This window comes from Condylura cristata, unplaced genomic scaffold, assembly GCF_000260355.1.
Source record: "Condylura cristata isolate star-nosed mole 26May11 unplaced genomic scaffold, ConCri1.0 scaffold00022, whole genome shotgun sequence".
Lineage (NCBI taxonomy): Eukaryota > Metazoa > Chordata > Mammalia > Eulipotyphla > Talpidae > Condylura > Condylura cristata.
Window position 1 is genome coordinate 20,691,084 of NW_004567123.1, and position 6,267 is coordinate 20,697,350.

Consider the following 6,267-nt stretch of genomic DNA (forward strand, 5'->3'; position numbering starts at 1 on the left):
AGGTTCTGGAAACTCGGCGTCCAGGCATCCCAAAGCCCTCTACTCCTCCAGCCTTTCTCTCTGCGCCCCTTGCTTCCTCGACCCTGGGGCCACACCTTGACAGAGTCTGGCTGCCCACCCCCCCCCCCCAGCCCACCCCGCCGCGGCAACTTTCTGTAGATCCACCTCCAGGTGCACTTAACTTGACCTAAGAACCCTGAGTCAGAAAAGTCAGTTATTGGTAAATGCAATGGTACTAAATTTTCTTACTTGGACCCGCACTAGGTCACCTGGTCAGTCGGTGTGTTGGTAGCGCGGCCAATCGTTCACTTCTGCTTTCTGTTCATTATTCTAATTCTTAGGCACAAACCCTATACCAGGACTCTCCTCAACACCTGCTATGGTCTCCTGATCTATTTAATGTCCACTCTTGCCTTATGGGTTACAATTCATTCTCTGCCCTGCAGCCAAAGAGTTCTTTAAAAACAAACCCTACAATGTCTCTCTGCTGCATTTACCTTACTAGCTATTGCATGGACTCCCGGTCCTTCCGTGCCTCACTTTCCCACTGCCCAGAGATTTACATACCAGCCATACCGTAACTGATTAGAGACTACATTTTAAATTATTGTTTTTAACAATAATGATATGTTATATAGGAGTAGATCTAACAAAGACATTTCATTAAATTCTTATTGAGTATATAATCAATACCATGACATATTCTTGACTTTGAACGTACAGCAGTGGACAAAACCAATAATCACCTGCTCTTGTAAAGTTTATATTCTTAAAAGAAAATTACATTCTTGAAGGATATTAAAGAAGGCCTGAATAAAGGGAGAGATATATCATGTTCATGGATGGGAAGACTCAATAATATAAAAATGGTATTTCCCTAAATTCAATCAGAATATTTGAAAGATCTTGTTTAAAAATATATATTTGTGGCTCTCCCTGGTGGCGCAGCGGGTTAAAGCACAGCACAAAGAAGCTTAAGCCACTTCCGCATGAGTTCGATCCCCGCCTGCCCTGGAGGAGATCCACATGGTGAGGCAGACCTCTCCTGACCTGCCCGCTGCTCCCCTCAGCAGTGTACTTTGTCGATCTGCCTGTTCTGCACCCCCACTCTGTCTCTGGTAAATTCTCTCACCCTCCAGATCTCTGGCCTGTACCCCGATTCTGTACAAATAAATAAATCTTTAAAAAAAATAATAAATGTGACAAATATTTCAAACACTCAGAAATATAAGTATGTTTATAGTTTCAAGACTAGGAGGGATTTCTTATAAAGCATAGTTCATACAGGAAAGAATTGATTTATTGACTCTCAAATTTTAAACTCACATAACAAAAAAAATCACAAATTTGATTAAAAGACAAGCTACAGACAGAGGAAAATCTGCAGCATGTAGAATAAAAGATGAGGACTGAAAACCCTCCTATAAGCCATTAAGACAATAACTCCTGCAAAACAAAGGAAGAATGGGTGAAGAATATAAATAGGGGACTTCAAGCCAATAGGGAGTCTGTAATAGCCACTAAGCAAATTGACGTATGCAAATCAAAAGAATTACAAGAGATGATTTTAAATACATTACTTAGACAAAAATAGAAAACATACATACTGCCAAGTATTATGAGGATGCTGGGAAATGGAAAACTTATGGGCTGCTGGTACAGTCACACTTGGAAGTCATTCTGGCAACATCTCATAAAGTTGAGAACGCACACCTCTTGAACCCCATCATTTCCAATACTGGACATGTAGTTTACAGGTTCCCCAAATGCATCTGTACAACCATTTTGCTACTAACATGCAAAGTGACAGAGCTGACTAAAGAAATTCTCACATCTGTGCGTAAGTCATATGTAGAAGGCATGTTCTTTGCAACATTCTTTTTCATAGTGAAAATATTAGAAACAACCCACTAGTAGAGGGAATAAAGTGGAATAAGATATGTCCTCATAATAAAACACTATACAGTGATAAAAAGGAATGATCTAGATCTAAATTAACATGAAAATATCCCCAAACCTATAGTTAGGTGAAAAAAAGAAAGGTAAAAAAGATAAATATCTTTAAAGATTACACTTTGTGTAAACTATAGACACACAAAGGTATATCCTATACACTAATCAGCATATAGGTAATAAATATGTTTACAAATATGGACTGGAAAGAAGAACAGTAAATTCATGGTAGTGGCTGCCTCTATGGAGAGAGTATAGAAAGAGGGGGTGGAGAGGGAACTTCAACTATTTCAAGCTTACTTGGAATTTATATATATATATGGAATATGGAATTTATATATATATATATATGCATATATATATCACAATTGAAGCAAATAGGTCAACATGTTTGTTTGTTATTTTTGTTCCTCTAAGTGGTAAAAATACAAGCCACAGCAGTTAAAAAAAATATCAGCACTATGAGAGAAAAGTTTAGTGTACTTGGGGATTTCATATCAGTGAGGTCTAACCAACTGTAACTGGGGTTGGCAAAGACTTTCAGGAGGAAATGGGAGTTAGCCTGGTAAAGGGGATAGGAAGAACTTTCTAGGAGGACTGGAATCATCGAGGCATGTCTGAGGAAGTGGCTGAAGAGGCGGGACTAAGAGATGAGCTACCAAATGTGTGTGGTTTTACTTCTGTTTTTTTAGAAATGTGGAAACTGAGCCCTGGAGAGGGGAGCAGAACCCAGACCTGCTAAATCCATGTAAATTGCTCCATGATAATACTAGTGACGATGGTGATAATGATGATAGACTTTACCAGTCGCTCTACCAGGCACTTTCATTCTCAATTAACTCCACTATATATATCTATAGGGCTTTTTCCCTCCCTATTTATTGATGATGAAACCAAGACCCATTAAGGTGAAGAAATAGGCTCAAGATCACAGTGACAGAAGCCAAATCCTGCAGACCTTATTCGCTATGCTAAACAGATTGGGCTTTTTCCTAAGAGTGTTGATGAGTTATGTAGGTTCTTATTGCTGGTGTAATTATCACAAATGGAATGTCTTAAAACAACATAAATGGGTTAGTTTATACTTCTTGTGATCGGAAGTCTGAAATAGGTCTCACTACGCTAAAATTAAGGGGCTGAGTTCCTTCAGGAGGGTCCAGTAGCCTCCTTGTGTTTCCATCTGCATTCCTTGCCTCATGGGCCTCTCCGGGTTCAAAGTCAGCAGTTATACCATAGATCTCTGCTCTGTCATCACCTCCCCTCTGACTCTCCTCCTTCCCTCTTTCACTTAAAGGATCCTGTTGATTACATTGAACCCACCCGGACAATCCAGGGTAGCCTCCCCAAAATCACTATCAGAAAATCAGCAACTTCATTCCATCTGTAACTGTAATTCTCCCTTCTCTTTAATATAACATACACACACTCTCCAGGATTTAGAGTTGGGGCATTTTGGAGTGACTATTATTTTGCCTAGCACAATGAATTGCTGGAGGATTTTAAGCAAAGGGAATGCAAGGTATTTTCGTTTGCTGATTTTTGAAACAAGCATTTTATTATGTTCACGGGTGTTGTGAGTCAGGAATTCAGGAGGGCTTCCCTTGGTCCTCTGGTTCAGGCGATGGCTGGAACTGCAAGGGCAGAAGCTGGGCAGGCACCTCTTGCACATACCCCCAGCCTCCATGTGGTGCCTTGAGGGGGCACTGTTTTGGGCTTCCCCACAACATGGCTTTCCAACAAGCCTACCTGCTTACATGGCAACTGAAGGCTACAGCACAGGAGATCCAGCAAGCAGGAAGGAAGCTGCATCCTCTCTTACAGTCCAGCTGTCTGCAGCCTGCAGCATCCCTGCCACAGGGAAAAATTATATAAATATAATTTATATTTATATTAAAAATACCCATACCAGACTCTCCCTGGTAGTGCAACGTGTTAAAGCACAGCACTATGACACTATCTGTAGCCACTGCAGCACGAGTTCAATCCCTGCCCAGGGAGGTGACCCCCATGGTACAGCAGACCTCTCCTGACCCACTGCTCCCCTCAGCAGTGTATTTCAGTAGATTTACCTGTTTTGCTCCCCACTCTGTCTCTGGTGAATCCTTTCACCTCCTCCCCACACCTCTGGCCTATGCCCCAATTCTTGTATGCATAAATAAACAATTTTTTAAAAATGCCCATACCTATATTTTAACATCTTCATAATATTGGTTTTATGAAACAGTCCCTTCATGATATTTAAGGCAAATTAGGCTTTGCAACAACACTTTCAAAGGCTAAACAGCACATAGATATTAAATGTGTAAAATCTAGGTACTATATTGCTTCTTTTTAGGGTTTTTATCATGGTAGAGTTCTTTTGCACCTGCACCTGGTTATCCTCCCCACCGCCATGACCACCAATAACTGAGTCGAAGTAAAAAGCTGTAATAATTGCCCCCATATGGATGAAGAACCAGACCCAGGGGTTTGGCTGCCTTCTCAGGTTCACAGAGCTGCTGAGGCCAGGGTTCTGAACATGAATCAGTTATTTGCCCCTTTACCAGTATTTCTTTATGTTATCTATAGAGTGGGACATTCTGGGAAAATTAAGTCATGTCAGCCCTCAGTCCCCAACATGGTCCTCCATGCTAGATCTCTCGTTCTCTTTAACCTGTCTCTTACCACCTCCGCTTGGTTCTCACCCCTCCAATCCCACTGGATCTTCCCAAAAGCCAAGCTTTCCCCACAGCTTTTCCTGTACTGTTGTTTTTGCTGGAAATGCGCTCTCCACTCTTTAAATAGCTGGATCCTTCTTCTATGCCAGGCCATCTCAAATATCACCTATTCAGAGATCCTTCCTCCCCCCTCTCCCTTTATAGAAAAATGTGACCATTTGTAAATTCTTTGTCTATTTGCCTGTTTTGTTATGCTCCCCTCTTAGGCCTGAGATGACTGTTATGTGGCTCCCAGCCATTTGCAGCTATTGAGCATTTGATTTGTGGCTAATTTGGATCAAGATGTGCTCTGAGTATAAAATATACACTGGATTCTTAAGACATAATACAATTTTTTAAAAAGATGTAAATTATGTCCTTAACTATGCAATATTGACTATATATTGCCATGGTAATATTTTGGACTTTGGTAATGTTTTGAACCTGTCCCTACTTTTCTAATGTGGCTACTGGAAAACTTCAAAATATACACACGGCTATTACTATTAGACAGCGCTGGTCACACTGTCCCCAGGGATGACTGGGATCATCTGCTTACTTGCGTGTCCCTAGAACTTGCCACAGGGGAGGTGCTCAGTAAAACTTAGAGAATAATTTGTTTTGTATGAGAACCCTGGGGCGCAGACAGAGGGGAGCATTGGAGGAATCCCCCTGTAAGTGGTGAATCTGAAGAAGAAAAACAGTTTGCTTTTTCACCAGCCACGGCTCTCCAGATGGCCTCTGCCCTGCTGTGTGCCGCCATTCCTGCCACTGTCCCTACAGTGGACAGTGGAGCAAGGCTGGTTCCGCAGCTTCTGTTTCAGTCCCATGGGGGTGTCTGGTTTCAATTCTTTTACATTCTTCAGCTTTGGTCCTAGTAATCTGGAAGGGTACCCCTGAACGAGATACCCAGAAAGGGTAGCTGGGACTCATATAACTAGATCTCCCCACTGGTCTTCCAGGACAGGATCCTGCCTCTGAGGACACTGTTGTAATCTTCTATACAGCAAGGGCTGCTGGTGACTGTAGTCCTGCCTCACTCTCCTCTCCTCATATTTACCTCTGGTTTCCTGGGGCTGCTAACCCAGAAACCTAGCAGAGCTGACCTAAATGGCACCATCCTTGTAGGGGACAAAGTGGATGGGAGGAAGGAATGAGAGGATGGATGAGTGGTGGATGGCTGGCAGGTGGATGGGTTGATGGGTGGCGGGAGGGTGGATGGTTAAGTGGATGCGTGGAAGGGAGGATGGGTGGTGGGCAGATGGATGGCTAGGTGAGTGAATGAATGGGAAGGCAAATGGTTGGGTAAGTGTGGAGGAGGATGGGTGGAGCCTGCAAGGGGGTGGGGGCAGAGGCAGAGGATCTACCGGAGGAAAGAGTAACCCACTTTGCTCATCTCAAAAAAAAGCAGAGGACTCTAAGCAATCAAAGTCCAGCTCCCACCGTTTCTAATAGAAAACCGACGTCGAAGGAGTTGGTTTGCCTCAGCGCCCTCAGGAGGTCCAGGCAGAGCGAGAACTGGGACTTGAGTCGCTGAGTCCCCAGCTGGGGGCTCTTCCCGTCCTGTCCCCTCCCGTCTTCTCCCCCCCCATCTCTCCCCTTCCCCCACCCCTCCCGC

The 6,267-nt window shown here is 43.2% G+C and overlaps 1 long non-coding RNA gene across 1 annotated transcript in view; it reads right to left on the reverse strand.

Moving 5' to 3' along the window:
• Window positions 1-3,518: 3,518 nt before the first annotated feature.
• LOC105853966 overlaps window positions 3,519-6,267 on the reverse strand; it is a 3,602-nt gene continuing 853 nt past the window's right edge. Inside the window, exons 2-3 of the long non-coding RNA XR_001145708.1 lie at window positions 3,700-3,801; window positions 3,519-3,584 (exon numbers count right to left, since the gene is read on the reverse strand). This is a non-coding gene — a long non-coding RNA (uncharacterized LOC105853966). The remainder of the gene's footprint in view (window positions 3,585-3,699; window positions 3,802-6,267) is intronic.